Genomic DNA, 19038 nt, shown 5'->3' with positions numbered 1-19038 from the left:
CCACGTGCACTGTAACCAGGTATTGTCAGTTTTATTTTGGTCAGTGACAAGAACCTTTTTGGGAAAGTGGGGATAGACAAGTGGTGTGTGTATGTGTGTTTGTACCCTCCTGTGTACGGAAGCCAAACTATCTGTCTGTCTGTCTGTCTGTCTGTCTGCCTGTCTGTCTGCCTGACAGACCCCAGGGAACCCGGAATTGTTCCTGTTCCAACACATCTGTGGAAGCGGGAGGACCCCCCCCACACACACACACCCCCCGAACCCTTCTCCCCGCCAGCAGTAGGAGCAGACTGCAGAGGTGCCTTTGACACTCCCAAGCCATGCCCAGGGGTCAAGGGTCACGTCGCAAACGACATTTTTCAATTAATACATCACTAATGCACAGATGGAGCCCTGCTAAGCCACTCTGGAGGCCCTGGTCCGTTTGTTTCTCCACCTTCACTACCAGCTCTGTTTCCTGTGTTTGCTAAACACGCTTCACCCTGGGAACCACCCTGAGGGACTCGTTAGCAGCCAAAGAAAACCTATCTTGGCGTGTTTCGACTTCGTCACAGGGCTGCGAGAGAAGGAGGGTTGGTGGAGGAGGAGGGGGAGGACGGAGGGAGGGAGGGTGGGTGGGTGGGTGGAAGAGGAGAGGAAAGGACTGGGAGGGGAATGGTGAGAAAAGATACAAAGGTGCAAAGAGAGATGGAGAGAGAGAGAGGATGGAGGAGGACAGGGTGGGAGGCAGAGGGAGAGAGAGAGAAAAGATATTGGAGAATGGAGGAGAATAGATGGAGGGAGAGAGAGAGGGGGCGGACAAATCTGTTCTGCTCATTTCATGTTCGGCTAATGCCCTGGATGTGTGGAGTGATGGATGTGCCGTCTGGTGTGTGTGTCTGTGTGTCATCTGGTGCACGTGTGTCTGTCTGTGTTTGTGTGCTGGATGCACCCTCTGGTGTGTGTTGTATGGTGTGTGAGAGAGGAAATAGTCGGAGCAGGTTGTAAACAGCCGGTGTGTTTAGGCTCTGAAGCCTGTGGTGTTAGAACAGGGCGGCCCCCGCACAAGTATACACAGCAATGCTACAGAACTTCTGTCTCTCACTCTTTACCTCTCTCCACATCACTCTTTCTCTAAATCGCTCTCGACTTATCTCTCCTCTTTATCTTAAGTAAGTAAGTAAGCAAAGTTTATTTGTATAGCACCTCTCACAGATAAAAATCACAAAGTGCTTCTTTGTTGTGAAGCGCTTTGTGATTTTTATCTGTGAGAGGTGCCATGAAATACAACACCACAAATGAAGATACAAGAACATTTTGTATAGAAAACATAACAAACAACCATAAAAAACCCTTGACTAACAAAAAGCCTGCTTGAATAGCGGTCTTCAATTGCTTTCTAAAAGCTTCGGCAGAAGTCGCACACCATAGACAGGGAGGCAAGACATTCCACAGCCAAGGAGCCACTGCTCTAAATGATCGATCCCCCCCGTAGTTATAAAATGAGTCGTTTATTAAAAACCTTGTCTCTATTTCTACGTCTCTCCCTGCCCCTCTGTCTAGCTCTCTCCTTTTTAGCTCCACTCTCTTTCTGCATCTCTCTCTGCAGCTCCTTCCTCTATCTACATCTCCCCACATCTTTCTCTCATCTCTTTCTCTTTACCTCTCTCGCTATCTCTCTCTTCATCTCTTTCGACCTATTTGGTCTGTCTTTACATCACTCTCTCTCTCTGCTTCTCTTCCACTATGTCTCTCTCTCGCCCTCTCAACGGCTTGCATGTTTTAGAGATGCAATCTGATGCGAGCGAGCCTGCCCCTGTTTGAATCAGACGATGCTCTCCACTCCAGCACGTCTCCTAAATGGAGAGTGACTGGATGTGTTACATCACGGAGTATCATGTTTTTATGAGTGTGTGTGCGCTGGTCTATCGGGCCTGTCTGTCGGGCTCTGAGCCCAGGGTAACCTCCTGACAGTATGCATGCGTGTGTATGTGTGTGAACGTGCATCTGTGTGTACGTGCGTGTATGTGTGTGTACGAGCATTTGTGTGTACGTGCGTGTTTGTGTGTGTGCATGTGTGTGTACATGCATCGGTGTGTACATGCGTGTTAGTGTGTATATGTGTGTAATATATATATATGTATATGAGAGAGGATTCAGCTGTCAGTCTTCCTTACTTTGTGCAGGGTTAAGGTTAGAGTACAGGCTATGCTACGACAGCCTTAATGTATCACAAGACTCATTCGAAGACTCAGTCTTTCAGGAGACGAGGGGAAGAGGAGAGGAAAAGGTGAGAGGACAGAGGAGGAAAGGAGAGATAAGATGAGAGAGGAGGAGAGGAGTGTGAAAATCATGAATGGCACATATCTCTCTGTGTGGCCAGTTATGTCCACCCTCTCCCCTGACCCCTGAAACTCTTGGGTCAAACCAACACTCCAGGCCAAGACTCGGTCACGTCTGTGCCACACGTGTGCACAGATACATTCGTGTGTGTCTGGATACGTGTGTTTGTATGGATGTGCATGTGCGCGCATGTTTTCTTTGTTACTTTGTGTAACTGCATTAGTGCTGTACTGTGTAAACAGTTCAAGCTGTTACAATAAGAGTAAGGTATAGGACTCTTAAGGTTTACATCACACTGGGCTTGGCTCTCAACCCCAGGAAGGCCATGCAACAACAGCACCATGTGGACGCGATTTTTCAGAAGAAAGACACAAATGACAAATCCCTGCTGCTCACTCGGCGATAGCAAGCAAAGGACTCTTGCTGTGGTGCATCATGGGAATACACCCAGATGTGTCTGGTAGAAATGTTGTGCATGCACATCAAAGGGTTCTGCTTACTTTGAATGCCTTATGTACAGGATAAAGATAAAGGTGTACACTATCTAAACTACTACATTTTAGAATAGTGGGTTTGTATTTTATCATGTTGTACAATCAGGCAGCACTTTAACACGTTGTTTCTCATGTCGGTTTGTTTAATGTTTTAAAAAAACATAATATACGCTTCATGCCTCAACGTTTGATCTACCTTTCTGATACTGAAAAGTATACTGATATGTTGCAAATATATTTTTCGGAGAGGCGGTCCTGGTGCCCTGTGGCTGGAGTAAGCCACACAGTAAAGGCCATATGTTAGGAGTTCTGGGAAAACCCTGTTTTGTCCATCTTCAGGAGGTAGACCAGGGACTGGAAGAACATCAAGAAACATCAGCCTGCTATCACCCCTCAGAGAGAGAGGGAGGGAGTTTGAGGGAAGGCAGGGGGAGAAGGAAGGGAAGGAGGGAGGGAGTAAGGGAGAGGGAGAAGGAAGAGAGAGAGAGAGAGACATGGCCGCTGACTTTACAAGACAGGTCACAATTCTCCCATTCTTGTTCTGTCTTTTTTCCGCTCGTTCGTCTTCGGATGGCATTCCTTGGCTGTTGGACGTCTGCTGGACAGGACAGCTGGAAAACATGACCTTTTAACACGAAGAGAGGGGAGAGACATTAAAGAGAGGTAGGGGAGAGGGAGAGAGAGGGAGAGAAAGAAGGAGAGACAGTAGAGAGAGGGGTGAGAGGTATAGAAAGAGAGATAGAGATGAGGACCCGCAGACTGTCCTGATCCATGTTTCAGAAAACACAAGGAGACAGGCTAGCTAACAGTGAATCCCAATACTCCCAGCTTCATCACATTGCCCCTTTTTCTGGGATCTAAAATGGTTCAGAGTTCTAGAATTAGAATCAGAATCCGGTTTATTACCAAGTTTACACAATAAAGGACTTACCTTTGGTGGGTTGATGAACATAGACGTAGAAATATACGAAAAATGAAACAAGGGCTATAAAAGAAAATGATAAAACGTACAGTAAATTACCAAACATTTCTAATAGACAATTCTGTAATATAAAATATGTGTAGTATAACTGTCACAGGCCATTTGCTATGCTATGTGCAAGATAGTGACCAGAAGAAGTGCGTTAATGACAGTTGGGTGACCCAGCCTTGTTGATGAGGCCAGCTGCAGTTGGAAAGAAAGCCCTTCAGTGTCGGTGTCTGGGATAAATTAGCCTTACCCCCTGTTATTGAATTAGCTCCACCCATGATTGTCATTCTCCAAATCTCCGTGAATATGGAGGCTCGCAACAGCCCAGCCCAACAGAACTAATTGGTCATTCAGTCTGTGCCTGGGGAAATGACTTGTCTTCAGACTCCAGGGTGCACAGTTGATAACTGTATGTTAATATAAATAACATACTCAGTACTGTTGTAACATCCTCATTCCTCACAGGTAGTTTCAGTCATGCATGTATGGATCCTAAGTACTAATCTACTCCCGCAATCCCGCTAAAGCTAGCCAGCTAGCTTCAGATCTGTACTCTCTCTCCAGGTGGATCAGCCTGCCAGGCTAGCAGGCCAGCTAGCACAAAAGCTAGCAAATGGCCAGGTTAGCTAAAGGGCAGGTTAGCTAGAAGGCTAGTCAGATAGGGGGCAGGTTAACTAGAAGGCAGGTTAACTAATGTAGCGGACAGGCTAGCAAGCGGCCAGGATAGTTAGAGGACAAGCTAGCTGTGGGCAGACTGGGAAGCGTTCCATGAGCATCCTAAAGGTTAAGTGTTTCCCAGTCAGAGAGTGGACAGCAGCCAAGATAGGGCGGCACAGTCAGAGTGATATGTGTTCTGGTGAAATAAGGAGGTTAACTGCGGGAACATATCTGTGCTTGCATTCATATCACTTTGCTGTGGGAGTATCGACATTGTGTAATGTGGAGAAGACTCCCATAGGTTGGGCGTCAGTGGCAACGTTTTGGCATCGTCTATGAAGGGGGCACATGAAAGATGCCAAGGCTTTTGATAAAGAGCTGTCTGTCTCTCCAGGAACCTGAAAGGGCACCACTGTGACGAAAAGTAAGAGACGATCTTTCTTTTTTTTCCTCCTCCAACTCAAAGCGATCAATTCAGAAAAATAGGAGTGGAGGCATCTCAGCTATGATGAGCCCCTGAATGGGACAGAGAGAGAAGGACAGAACGAGAGTGAAATGGAGAAAGCAAGAGAGGAGGGAAATGCAACATCCTCGGAACAAGCTCTGTAATGCTGCAGCACTGACTGCTAGGGAACGTACCACACACAGGGCAACACTCACACATACACACACACACACACAGACACACACGCATACAGTAAACCTACACATCTAGGTGCACTTGATTTGTCTCAGCCAAGTACCAACTGAAACTCAAATCAGACACGTATGCCCACTATGGGTTTTCAGCTCTGAGCCTTCTCCAGGTCCTGAACCGATGACCTTTTTTGACTGATCTTCTCAACCAACCATGGTGGATGAGTTGGTGTAGTGGGGGACCAAGTGAAAGATCTCCCGTATATGAATGAGTGGTACTGTGGTTCACTCTGAAGGTATTTACCCCCATAAACCCACTTCGGTTAGTTACAGTTAGGCTTGATAAAGACTCCATTGAATCCATCTCCTGAACCGTAAGTAGGTAAACAAGCTGAGCTAAACAGAACTTCCTCCCAGCTCCGCCTGTGTTGACTCTAACTGACCAATCAGCCACAGCCTGGTGTTCCGGAGGGGGCACATGGGTCCATGGCACACGGAAGACCTTAGGTGCCCCTGTGTCTGCCCGCCCAAAAACAAACTGATGGCTTAATGGAGAAAACACAGCTGAAATGGACTCTACAGAGAGCAACGTGGGTTTACAGACACAGGAGACGTCTCGCGGGGTGGCATCTGTTTCATGTTACAAATACCACAAGACATAGTATCGCTTGTTGGCTGATGAAACTAAATATTTTGTTCAAAACGAAGCATCTTTTATGTTTTGAAATTTGTAAGAAGGATCAGAAAAAGTCCTCTGTCAATCACACAGATCAATCACAGGTTATTGTTAGAAAGTCATTTATATAGGTTTGATTTGCATCACCTGTGTGTTTATATGCATGTATGCGTGTGTGGCCCTGTGTGTAGTATATCACCCAGTTCACAGTGTTTCAGAAGTAACAAACTTAGCATGTAAGGGAGCACAAACAGTCAAGCCCAAAGGGGAACTAATTCACTTATGCTTTATTCTGAGTGAGTGTTTTCTGTCTGTGTATATGAGTGTGTGTGTTTTCTGTCTGTGTATAAGTGTGTGTGTGTGTCTGTGTTGACTGTATCCCCAGACAACCCCAGCCATCACACAACATAAAGGCCTTTGAAAATTATGGCTCCTTAGAGATATAACAATCTGTCCTTGTGCTGTATTTCCATCTAAGGAGCTGTCCTCTTGACAAACTAACTCTCATACGGCAAAAGAAAACATAGCAGAGCAGCGCAGAGCAGAATAAGTAAAAAAACGAATACTTAATGATGATTTAAGAGTTGTGTCTAATCGGGAGCATGTCACTGCTGTTTTTGATCTCAGTCCTTTGCTGCTAACAGTTCCTGGGGTGATGACCAAAGTCAGGGGTCAGGGGTTGCTTGGTTGAAATGTGACATTGTCAAGCCAGTAAAATACTGTAGAATAAATGTTTTGAGGAAATTGCTTAGGTTGTAGAAGGATTGGTGGGCAGAATTGCTTCACTGTTTCAGGTATCATACATAATTAGATAGACTAGTGCAGTGCCCGTTGGTGGCAATTGGTAGTGCACTGAGTTCTCATGTGTACACATACACACAAACGCACACAGTTACATACACAAACACACACACACAAAGACCTTAATACACACATGCACACATACAGTGCCTACACATGCATTCGCATGGGCACACACGTGCCCGCTTATTTGCAAGTGTGTATCTGTGTTACATTAGCAATGCATATTTCACAGCAGCTGTTAAAGTCATCAGCTCCAACATCTGGCCAGGGGGGGAAACCTTTTTATTGGGGACACATGACTGCGTGCATCACCACCTCCCCCCCACCCCAACACCCCTCCCCCTTGGAGACACAGCTGTCAGGTTAATAGCTTCCAGGTGAGTCTCTCTCTCTCCATTATTTCTCTCTTTCTCGATCTCTCTCTCTCTCTCTGCTTCCCTTCTCTCTCCATCCTTCTTGTTTTCTCTTTGCTTTACTGTCTCTTTCCACATCTTTGTACCTTTTCTCTTCCGTTCTCTCGTCATCTCTCTACACCCCCCCCCCCCTTCCTGTGTTTTCCGTCTCTCTGCCCCCCCTTCCCAGTGTGAGCGTTGAGTTTATAATGGTCAGTCTGAGCTTCTGTAGGAAGGGGGATGGCACCTGAATTTACACACCATCTTTTCTTGTCTTGTCTCCTGGCCATGTGTGTGTGTGTCGTGTGTATGCGTCTGCATGTTCGTAAGCGTGTGTGCTTGTGTGTGCGTCAGCGCGCGCGTGTGTGTTTGTAAACATGAGCGTGTGTGTGTGTCCTCCCCCGTCGGCCATCACACTTATTCATCACCTCTGCTCCGCGCCGCGTATCGCCACCAGCGTGGTTTCCACATTAGCCGCATGTGATGTCATCTCACCTGTGGTTTGCCCAGAGTCGGCCTTGTCGTCGTTGGCGACAGGCCGGAACGGTACTGTACCATCCATCACACCCTGGAACCCCGTCCTCCATCTTATCTCTGGCGTGCATCGTTTTAAAGGGTCCCCAGGGGGCGCAGACAGGCCAGCCATCCCCCCCCAGGTTAACTGAGCCATGGCTGCCCCAGAGGATGATGGGTAATGAGGCAGAGCATGAGTCAGACGTGCAGCCAACCAGCAGACCTGGATCTGGAGCCAAAAAATATACAGCCATGACAACACAACAAGCTGCTGGGCTGCGATTGGTTGATTGGTTCTGAGCCAGTTCTCCGTTCCGCTTTTGTGTTTGTTTCGAATTTAGCTGTAGAACATTTTCACAGGCAGAGACGACACAGAAACAAAAATACAGACCGTAGGACCAAAAAAAGGCAGACAATAAAAACTCAAAAACTACAGTAAAAAAGAAAACAACATCCCCTGTTATTATAGCTAAAACATCATGACGTCATACACACCCTCCTCACCCTTGACCCCTCTGAACTGTCTGCATCAGGGATCGTAGCGAGGCCTGAGCCTCCTGCCATGACAGCATCCGTGAGAGGGATGGAGTCCCCGTGAAACCCTCTTCTGGTTATGTGTGGCGACAACGTCTCCCTCTTAACCTCCTGTCCTCCTCTTCTGATCATGTTTCATCCTCCTCTCCTTTCATTTATCACGGATGTTTAGAATCATTCAATTTTTCTCTTTCTCTTTTTCTGTCTTTTCTTCATTTTTTTCTTGCTTTCTTTCTCTTTCTTTCTTGCATTTCTGAATTGTCTTCTCCCTTCTGTCATTCTTTCTCTTGTTCAGGGGTAAAAGAAGAAATGAGAGAGTTAACCGTTTGGGCCTGCCAGAAGAAAAACATTTTGGATTGTGGGCTGTTTGGTTGGAGGGCAAGATCGGGACATCTGATTTGATGAGGTGACAGGGAGGTGGAACAACGCTAGCCCAGAAGGCCAAGTTATGGATTCAATAAAGGACATGATGTCATGGCCACATTGAATGACAGGGCTGCCACCCAGACTTTCTTTTCTTCTCATTTCCTCCATTCCCCACTCCTCCTCTCCTCTTTCCTCCCCTCCTCCCACCCAATACTTTCCCCAGAGCTTGTGGGCCTGGCAGGCTGGAGCCTAGCGACTGACTGACTGACTGAACGTAACTCGTCGTAAAGTTTTAGTCCATAAGTCTGCTTCCTTGCCCTCAGTGTCTCGCTTTCCTGACACTGCGCTCCTCTTCTCATCATCTCCAGCTCTAAAACCAATGTACCTATCTGTTTTTCCACAGCTGCATAATGTCTATGGATAAGACTAAATGTTCATTCATTTTTGGCTAGATATCGTGTACATATTTAACAATGGGTAGAAAGGAGTTTTTATTAGTCAGAGGTGAATCATTATTTTTGTTTGCCCCATCCATGAACAAACTCCCTGTCCCATTGGCCATCCATCTTCTCTCCTTCGATTTCCCTCTCTCCATCTCTCTGCCCCCTCACCAACTCAACCACCGCCCCCCTTCTCTCTCTCCGAAATGTAAAGTGACTTTATAGCCATGACAGCAATATTCCACTTTTGCCAGAACACTTAAAGGTCATAAATCAAGCGTGAACCCACGGACACGCAGTTCCAATGAGACCTCGCTCAACGCTCCATTTTTCTCTCTCTCTGTTTTCCTTCTTTTCTCTCTTCCTTACTCTGTCTGGTGCCCCCCACTTCTTCTCTCTTTCTCTCTCTCTCTCTCTCTCTCTCTCTCTCTCTCTCTCTCTCTCTCTCTCGCTCTCTCTCTCTCTCTCTCTCTCTTTGGCTCCCTCATTTCTCTACAGCGCTCTGCCTCTCCTCTCTCCCTATCTCTCTCCATCTGTTTCCCTCCATCACTTGGTGCGCTTCGCTGACTTTCCTTGACCACAGCGTTCACCTCTGCAGGAAACCCTCCGTATGAAACTGTTCACTTCACTTTAACCCTAACGGAAGAAATTCCGCTCTTCTGTTTGGCCCATTCTCTCCATATGAACTGGAAAAGGGGGTAACTGCAAGGACATGGATCTCTCTCTCTAACATTTGCCTCTCTCTTCCCCTCGTCCCCTGCTTACTCTTTTCCACCATTACAAAAGGACATAAACACATGGATGTCCTGAGCCAAGATGGACATTGAACCAGAGCCCAAACGGCCGCTGAGCCCCAAGCGGTTTCCATCTCTCCTAACTCAGGCATACTCTGGTTCCATGCAACTGAACCGATGATTGAAATGCCGACATTTGGGATGTCTTTGCCAAAATGGTGGCTGTTTTGTACTTTGTGTTTATTGCTCAGGAAACGGAGCTGGAGATAAGACAAAGAAAGAGATGGATGGATGGATGCGATGAGGGAGGAGATAGAGGGACAATGGGGGGGGAGAAAATGGAGGGATGACAGAGGAGATGGAGCGATGAAGCAGGAGGGAGTAGATGATGGGATGAGGGAGGAGAGATGAGGGAGGAGACGGAGGGATGAGGGTTGGAGATGGAGGGATGAGGGGGGAGAGAGGAGATGGAGGGGGGAGATAAGATGGAGGGATGAGGGGGGAGAGAGGAGATAGAGGGGGGAGGGGGGAGATAAGATGGAGGGATGTGGGAGGAGACGGAGGGACGAGGGGGGAGAGAGGAGACGAAAGAATGAGGGAGGAGGGATGGAGAGGGAAACACAGATAGACTGCTGCTGTTGAGACTGACAGACACTCAAGAGAAAGAATCACTTAAAAACACGTCAAACTAAAGGAAGGTTGAAGTTAACACCACATGATCGTCCTGATTTGACTGACCTGTAAATTGCTTTTGGCAGACCTCTGATGATCTACACTCCTCTGTGTCACTTAGGAACAATCCCTGTAGGAAGTTGGCCTGGCATCTACAGACAATTCACAAATGTGTATTTGTCTGGAACCTCTCAGTTCAGTTTCGATTTCCAAGGGGCGTTATCAACGTGCACTGACCAAAATGCCTCAGATGCAATTGAAAATAGATACAACCAACCGGAGCAGCAAAACATTATCTTGGTTGTTTATGAAAATACATCAATGACACTCATCTGTACAGGCATCGTGTTGAACCCGCCCCATATCTAATAAACAGTTGTGATTGGCCCAAAACTATACGTGCTGAAGGGAAATCTGTTAAAGGGAGGGTGGCCAGATCCATCTGCCAGAGCAAATAAAACCCAAGCTCACAGATTGGTCTGGTTCCCAGGCAAGGCTGGAGTGACAGAGACAGACAGACGCTCACAGACGGACACAAAGTAGCAAGACGTCCCAGGTCTAAGTGTTAAAAGGGATGGCTGTGCGGATCTGGAGGAGGATGGCTGGTTTGGGACTTGGGGCTTGGCCTGGGAGGGGGTGGTGGGGTGCAGGCTGGGATACTGGTGGTGCCGGGGGATGGGGGTGAGAGGGGTGGGGGCGCCAGGACGGGATGGCTTCTGGAGCTTCGTAAAGGCCTGGGTTGGAGCGAGTAACTGTGATGTAAGAGGATGAGTAATCCCAGTGTGTAACTCTCTTTTTCTCTCTCTCTCCCTCAATTTCTCCGTCTCTCTTTTACCATCTCTCTCTTGGACTGTTTGCATCCTCTGATTGGTTTAGCATCTGAGTTCCATGGAGTGAACACAGAGCTCTGTAAAAGACAGGAGACACACAAACAGAAGTACTCTCTCTCTCTCTCTCTCTCTCTCTCTCTCTCTCTCTCTCACACACACATACACACAAAAACACACACACACAAGAACACACACACACGCACACAGACATACACACACAAGACACAACATTTAGCATTCCATCCCGCTTCCACAAATGGAATTGTACAAATATATATTTTAATATACACAGATGTATTTATGAAATCCAGAGATCGGTAATTACGAGTCAGAGGTCATATCAGGAGCAGGTCTGGTACAGCTTTCTGTACCACTGGACTCGTAAAAAACAGGCTGGGACTGTCTCCTTCAAGCACGGTACAAGAATTACACAGCCAGGATCAATCGAAAGCACATTCACTCCCCGAACTGCAACACACACACTTTCACGTGTACATCTTTAGTACACGCATGTGAACACACAAATGTATGTGTCTGCTGTAAGTACATTGTGCGCCTACACTCACAAACACACACACACTCACAGGTGCATCTATTGAATACAAATGTGCACAGCCACATTCCTAGAACAGAGGTGCTCTAGGTAGTAACCAGAGGGGCAGCTTGGGACCCTCACACTGCTTCCATTATCCACAGTGCTCTGGAGGCTGGAACCCTTCCACAGATTTACGGTGCTCAGCCCCACCTCCATCCCACCGCCCCCCCACCCTGTCTGGGGCAGCGTCGGGGCCGCGGGCCCCTGGGCCCTGGAACTCACGGTGAGCTCGCTTCCTCCCAGGCAGCATATTGGCCACAGAGCGGCTGTAAAAGATGTACTCGCAGGCCCAGGGAGCGAGCGTCTCTGAGTGCCAGACCCTGATGAAAACAGCCTGACTACAGTCTGGTCCCCCCACCGTGGCTGTGTTTGTTGCTTGTTATCTCCAAGACATGCCGCGCACATTACGGCTTACGTGTTTACAAGCATTTCTTTGGGGTCCAAAAAGGTTGTGTTGGTTTAGCATTCGTCAGACATCATCCAACACATAGCCTACCAAACACACAAGGGCTGGATAAACATGTGTTTATTTGTAAACAGGTGAAATCGGCAATCATATTTCCGTTAAGCAGCCGTGATTGTCTGACTTGCCCTCAACACATACCAAACATGATTATCGTCATCAACATCAAAACATTCGCATTCGGTTGATTACAACCGTCTGCTGAACAGCCGTCGCCACGGCTCCCAGTGGGTGCAATGTCGAGTCAGGGCCGGGTGACATGGCGTTGCCTAACAACAACGTTGTTCACAGTCCACAGTTGTTCCCGCGAAGCAGCATGGTTTCATTACCTTTAGTAGTGTTTATTGGAGAAGGGGGGGATAAAATACCCTTAAACGTTTTTCATTTTCATTTTGTTCTGAAAGCTCGAGCGAGCAATATAAACGCAAGGTCTAAATGTCAAAATTCAGGAGACTGGAGACTTCGGTTTTGCAGTTTCTGTTGAGTGGACATATGGAGCTGTTTAGCTTCCTGTCTCTGACGCTGCGGGCATCTAATTGGTTGTAATTACCACATGGTCTCCTCAGGGAAAGTAAACAGAGATTAACAGTATTATAGGAAAGTTATAGGTACATAGGGGGCGACGGTTAGGCCACCCCTAGTGCTGCATAGACTACACAAACACGAACACACATATCAATTATGGGCACTTAATATGTTGTTTCAAGGACGTTCGGTCCCAGACTCCAAGTCCCAGCACACAGCATGGTCAGGTGTAGGCTGAAACACAGGAAACGGACAGACAGACAGACGTTGTTGGGAGAATACTTAAAACGTATTCCATTACAGAATTCATGCCTAAAAAATGAAATTGTAACGTATTCCGTTACATTACTTAATCGGAGTAACGTATTCTGAATACTTGGATTACTTCCTCATTGAATTGCATTTTATAATATATATAATATATATAACCCACATATTTCATACAAAAATGGAAGGACTTGGCATGTAAGGAAACATAAGTAGCCTAACTGAAGACAGTAGGCAGAAAGCTAAATATAACTAACTGCACTAACTGCACATTGAACTTCATACTACAAATATCTAACCGCAGTCTAAGCTACCACAATTTGCTAATTTTAGCTAACGTTAGCTTAGCCTGGTCCTAACCAGACTCTCGTCTCGTACATTTCATTTGTACAGAGAGTCTGGACTCGCTCCATTGACAAGCGTTGACTTCTTTGTAGGCGGGTACTCTGTTGAAGTTTAAAACTATTGGATCTGTCTAGAGCCACTCTAATCTGCCATAACCAATCGCTAGCGTTCGCTTTAGCCAATTCCTTCACCACTACTGTAAGAAAGCTAGCTGCCGTAGCTGGAAAATCAAACTGTTCCCAAACCTTGTGTGGAGGATGGCCTCAACATCATGGCCACTAACAAAACTTGTTCTTGCTCCGGCTTTAGCTTATGGATATTCGGCAGCGTTGCCACAACGGACCGAATGGTTTCGCTCGTATCTTTCTCCGCCGCCATTACGGAACTACAACACAAACTAGCGCACAACATTAACGTAATCGTTCTCAGCCACTACCTCTGATCGCTGATTGGCCGGTAGAAAATGTTCCGGAGATATCTGACTTACGTATGGCCAGACCTAGTACAGAAGCAAAATGAAAATTGAGTGGAAGTACGTAGGTGGGCAGAGCTAAGGTTAACGTTAGCTAGCATGTCAATCAGGGCAAACGGCTCTGGGGATAATAAATCAGCACATAGGAGAATGTAAAGTCAAATGTCAACTAACGCTAAGCAGGTACAACTATAAAATAGCAAGGTGACCAGTAAAACCATGACACCGGCTCTATCTCTACCTCTAGCTCCTGCTGCTCCTCTTCTGACATTGTGACTGATCACGCAAATAGCTAACGCTCAGGGGCGTTGTTAGACCCTTTTTACTCGGGCACGTGCCCCAGTATAAATCTGCTGTGCCCCAGTAAAATCTAAAGTTTGAGTTTTAACAATTATATTAAAAAAAACTGTATTTGCACTCAAATGAATGCAAAAAAATGTGCGTGCTCGCATTAACTATTGATGTCCCTGCCAAAGCTGATATCAAACTTGCATCCCTGAACTGTTGTATAGTGGGTTAAGCAAGGGAGTTTCTATAGCCTAGTAGTGCATTGTGCGCAGCAAGCTTGAAAGAAAAAAAAGATAAATGAATAGGGGCCTGTGCCCCAGTCGAGTTTTATGTCTAACAACGCCTCTGTTGGGGTTGCTCGTGAAACATAAGTATCGTCATGTAATCCATTGATTTCAACAATGCAACTGTATTCTAAATACCAACTATTTAAACTAACTGTAACGGAATACATTTACTCACAATTTGTATTCTGAATACGCAACGCCGGTACATGTATTCCGTTACTCCCCAACACTGCATGCAGGCAGACAGGCAGACAGGCAGACAGGCAGGCAGACAGGTAGGCAGGCAGGCAGGCAGGCAGGCAGGCAGGCAGGCAGGCAGGCAGGCAGGCAGGCAGGCAGGCAGGCAGGCAGGCAGGCAGGCATGTGTTCCACAGTTAAAAACAGAGCAGGGACACATATACATATATCCTCCAGAATAAACAGCACATGTGCTGCCGGGTTGAGACACTACTGGCCCTGAACACTCTGTGTAAATCACACACGTCATCTCCAACGGGCACGCGTAAATCTAGACTCAGAGGCTGTCAGGAGATGTGTACATCCCCCAGCCCTCACGCACACATGCACACACGCACACACGCACACCCAAACACATACGTTCATCTAAACATTCAGACTTTGTATACACACACGCATGACAATAAATATACACAGACGCTCACATCTAAGAGAATGGAGGTGGAGACAGAGAGATGGAAACAAGGAGATAGAGGAGTGATGGAGAAACATTGAGATAGAGAGTAGAGATGGAGAGACAAAGAGAGATAGCAAAAGAGAACAAAGCTGAAAGACTGGAAGAGAGACACAGAGAAGAGGAAAGATCAAAGCGGAGAAGAGCAGAGAGTGAGAAAGGCTGTGGAAGTGTACGACATCCAGCCTAATAAGTTTGACCTCTGACCTCTGAGAAGCTTGGGTCGGTGAACCACATCAGCATGCAGATCAATCAGACTGGACGACCCATGGAGACTCAGACGGAAGCTCACAACTGTCCAAACACGGCACACAGATGTGCAGAATCCTACACGCACACACACACACACACACACCCATCAGGTCAGCCGTCAGTAGGGTCAGTGTTAACTAGGCAGGGCTGTTGGCTGGTTTACCGTCCGCCTGACATGCTAGGTATTTGTGAGAGGGGACCAAGACAAACGTACTGTAGTACACACACACAGACACAGATGAATGTGTGTGTGCATGTGTATGGTACTGTAGTACGCACACATTCACACACAGATGAATGTGTGTGTATGCATGTGTACTCTATGGTACTGTAGGTGGAGAAACAGTACACACTCAAGCCCAGATTTCCATGAATCGAAGTGATTTACGACAGGCATTCGTCGACCAGGCTCACGTTATTATGCTTCTTTAGTTAAGGGACAGTAGTGCTTAGTAGGCTGCATTTTCTATTAACATTTTTGCTGCATAGATACGTGTTAGCCGACATGTAACAATGAAACGTTTTTTAATGAAAGCATCTGCCTTTGTAGCTGGTGTTGCTTGTGTGATCGAGGGTTGTGCGGGGCTTGTTGTATGTATGTCTGGGCCTGGCAGGTCATAGGGTGTGTTGTGTGTGTGTGTGGTTGAGTGTGTGCGTGTGTGTGAATGAGAAGATCAAAAGAGTTTGATGACCCCTCTGAGCTTCAGCAGCAATAAGATAATTACTGGAAACTGTTGTAAAATGCAATGGGAGAAGTTCCCATTCACACACACGCACACACACACGCACACACATACACACACAATGGCCTGTCATCAGAATTTAGTAATGACTCCTACCCCCATGCCAAAAAGAAAGACTACTGTAACTAAAGGAAAGAAATACCCACACCGTAGAGAAGAAATCTGTATTACCGAGTTAGAAAGGAGGGGACGGTTTCATGTAAAGAATGACATCATTCACCAGAAACTCACAATCAAGAAATGATGTCATAGACATGTGTAATCTCGTTAAGCTAATGAATAGCCGTTAAGGGCAACCGCTCAGTCTTTCTTAATCTCTTTCTCGATCGCTTTCTTCTCAATTTGAGTTTTTCTCTCTCTATTAGCATGAGTTAATTGGCATTACAATTAACAGTTCATTCATATTATTGAAGCAACACTCACATAATGAGTTCTCCCCCCCCCCTTTTCACAGTTTCTCCACTGGAGGGCGTAGATGTTCAAGCTGCACAACGTTTTCCTTCCTCCTTGCATCTGTAAAGGTAAAAGAGCCTCCGACACCAGTTGTGATGTGATGGTCTGTATACTCAGGACTCCAGCGCCCCCTGGCTTTCAACGTCACAATTGAAGTGTGTTTTGATAGATCAGTCCACCTTCCTTCAGGTAAAACTAGAGGACTGTGTTTGACAATCTGGCTGCTGTGTGGCCAAACACAAATTGTCTGACTGGGATGACAGAGTATGGAGACTATAGAGACTTAGTATACACATTCAAATAGAGACTCAGTATAAAGATGAGTGTAGAGACTTAAGTGTGAAGATCCGTGTTGAAACTAAGTATAGAGACTTAGTATTTAGACTTAGTATTCGATCAAAAAGAGTATTGGGACACCACTTATTGTCACGTGAATGCGCAAAATGAAGGGCTAGGGGTAAGACAGAGTATTGGGATTCGGCCTTAGATGTGCTAGGAAGGATGTGAATGGACTCCATGCATGTCTACAGTTTTAACTTAACTCCATTAGCAGCGAATTTCGTTTGATATCAGTGCATAACACTACTTGCTTTGGAGACATCGATATACGTAACCGTAACCAAGTGGTGTCTCATTTCATAGGGGTAGCCCTTACCTCTCAGTTTCAAGGGCTAAGGGCTTGGGGTAAACTAAGGGCTAGGATAAGGGGTAAGACAGAGTATTGGGATTCGGCCTTAATATAAAGATGAATTTAGATATTTACAGGTACAGAATTTTGCTGTGATTTTACAGCTTTTTCAGTGAACTGTGTTTCAACTCTGCTGAGGAATTTGGTGGCTTATATGCAAAAGAGTACTTGGTGACCTCTGACTGTTGGAGTGTTGGGAACACAGTGACACGAGACTGATTTGAAACTGTCACTCATTTCTGCATACCAACAGAAAAGGAGAATAACAACATCCATACCAGAATGAAGCCTCTGTCATTCTTAAACAGTTTTTTCATTCTTACAATAAATAAAACCTAGGAATTTTTTTTAATAAGATTACGGGCAACGCAGAAAGTCTTTGTCTTTCTTTAATAGAGTTACAGTTAACCGAGGCCGGGACCCTTCTCCCAGCGAGCTGGTAATCTATTTCCCTCCCTCCTCCATTTTGTTTCCCGTGCCCCACTAGCTTCAGACTGTAACCTTACTCTTCAACTCAGCGAGCTAGGGCCCTCGGGTAAATGGTTTACGACCCCAAACCCTCTGTTGCCCTCTTATCTGTCCCGTTTGCCCTCAGCTTTACAATGGGCCTTTAACTGCCCCTATTACCCCTGCAGGGTCACACTCAGAGGAGAGTTATTTTGCCTGGTGAGTTCCTCCACGCAGCAATGGTCTTACATGGACGAGATCCCTGTGGAACAGTGGGTTCTACCTAGGACTCAGGGTCGATGTGATTCACCTGAGGAACCAACTCGTGGAGATGACTGCAAACTGTAGTTCACTTCAACCAGTGACATGCACAACTTTAGTTTTAAAGTCACCATACCAGTTTTCAGAACTATGCTGTTGGTTGTTGCCTGTTCCAAAGGCTAGCATTGGAGGGAGGGGGGTGAGAACCAGAAAGAGAAACTGAGAAAGGGAGGGTGATGCCTTTCTGTTTGGCGCTTTCTCACTGATGCAAATCCTACGAAAGAACCGGCAGATTGGTTCTGCCTTGGTATTATTTGCCTTGTTAATCTTTGGCAAACTCGTTGCTGGGCAGCAGAGAATTTTGAAACAATCCACAACAACCGTCAAGCATCAAACAGCAAAAGGAAAGTTTTGTTATTTAAACCAGGTATTATTTAAATCACTTTATTTATCAAATTCAAATGTTTGGTTTTTTCTACAAACATAAAAGGCAGCAGTTCAAACATTTCATGTAATCAGGGAGAATAAAAGGTGAAATCAAATAAAAAAGTGTGTATGAAAATTCATTTTTAAATAAGAAAACAATATAAAAAGACATCAACTTTCCCTATTTACATTACTACTATAGTAACCACAGATTTGCATGCACAAGGTTGTGTATAGAGTGCACTTTGCCTGGATGAACAAGATGAATCTGGGAGCTCATTAATTTGCTCTGGTACATGGGTCTTGTCACTCTCCAATTCTAATAGACTTCCACCTGGCAAAAAAAAGAAGCCAGACCAATCACAACCATTTGTCTGATATGGGGCGGGGTTAAAAACGATGAGTTCAGAAGAGCTTCGTTTAGGTGTTTTTATGAACAACCCAGATAACGTTGGTCATATCTATCCAGTTGAGTCCAGCGGCATTTTGGTCTGCACCTGTTAATAACACCGCTTGGAAATTGAAAATGAACAGAGATGTTCCAGACTAATACGCATTTGCAAATTGACCTGGCGATGCCAGGCTAGTGTGCACATGCTGTGTGCGTGTGTGTGTGTCTTACATTGCTAATGCAGGTTGACTTTATAAAGGGAATGGTTCAGACAGGTCCAGTAAAGTAGCATTATCTCCTCTGGGGTAACTGGCCCTGGTAGGGGCCTTTAAACAATATAAAACAAGACAAAAATACACCCCCAAACACTATACGAAACACCAGAAAACAGATTCCTATCCAAA

The sequence above is a fragment of the Hypomesus transpacificus genome, chromosome 4, assembly GCF_021917145.1.
Source record: "Hypomesus transpacificus isolate Combined female chromosome 4, fHypTra1, whole genome shotgun sequence".
Lineage (NCBI taxonomy): Eukaryota > Metazoa > Chordata > Actinopteri > Osmeriformes > Osmeridae > Hypomesus > Hypomesus transpacificus.
This window is presented reverse-complemented; position numbering follows the sequence as displayed.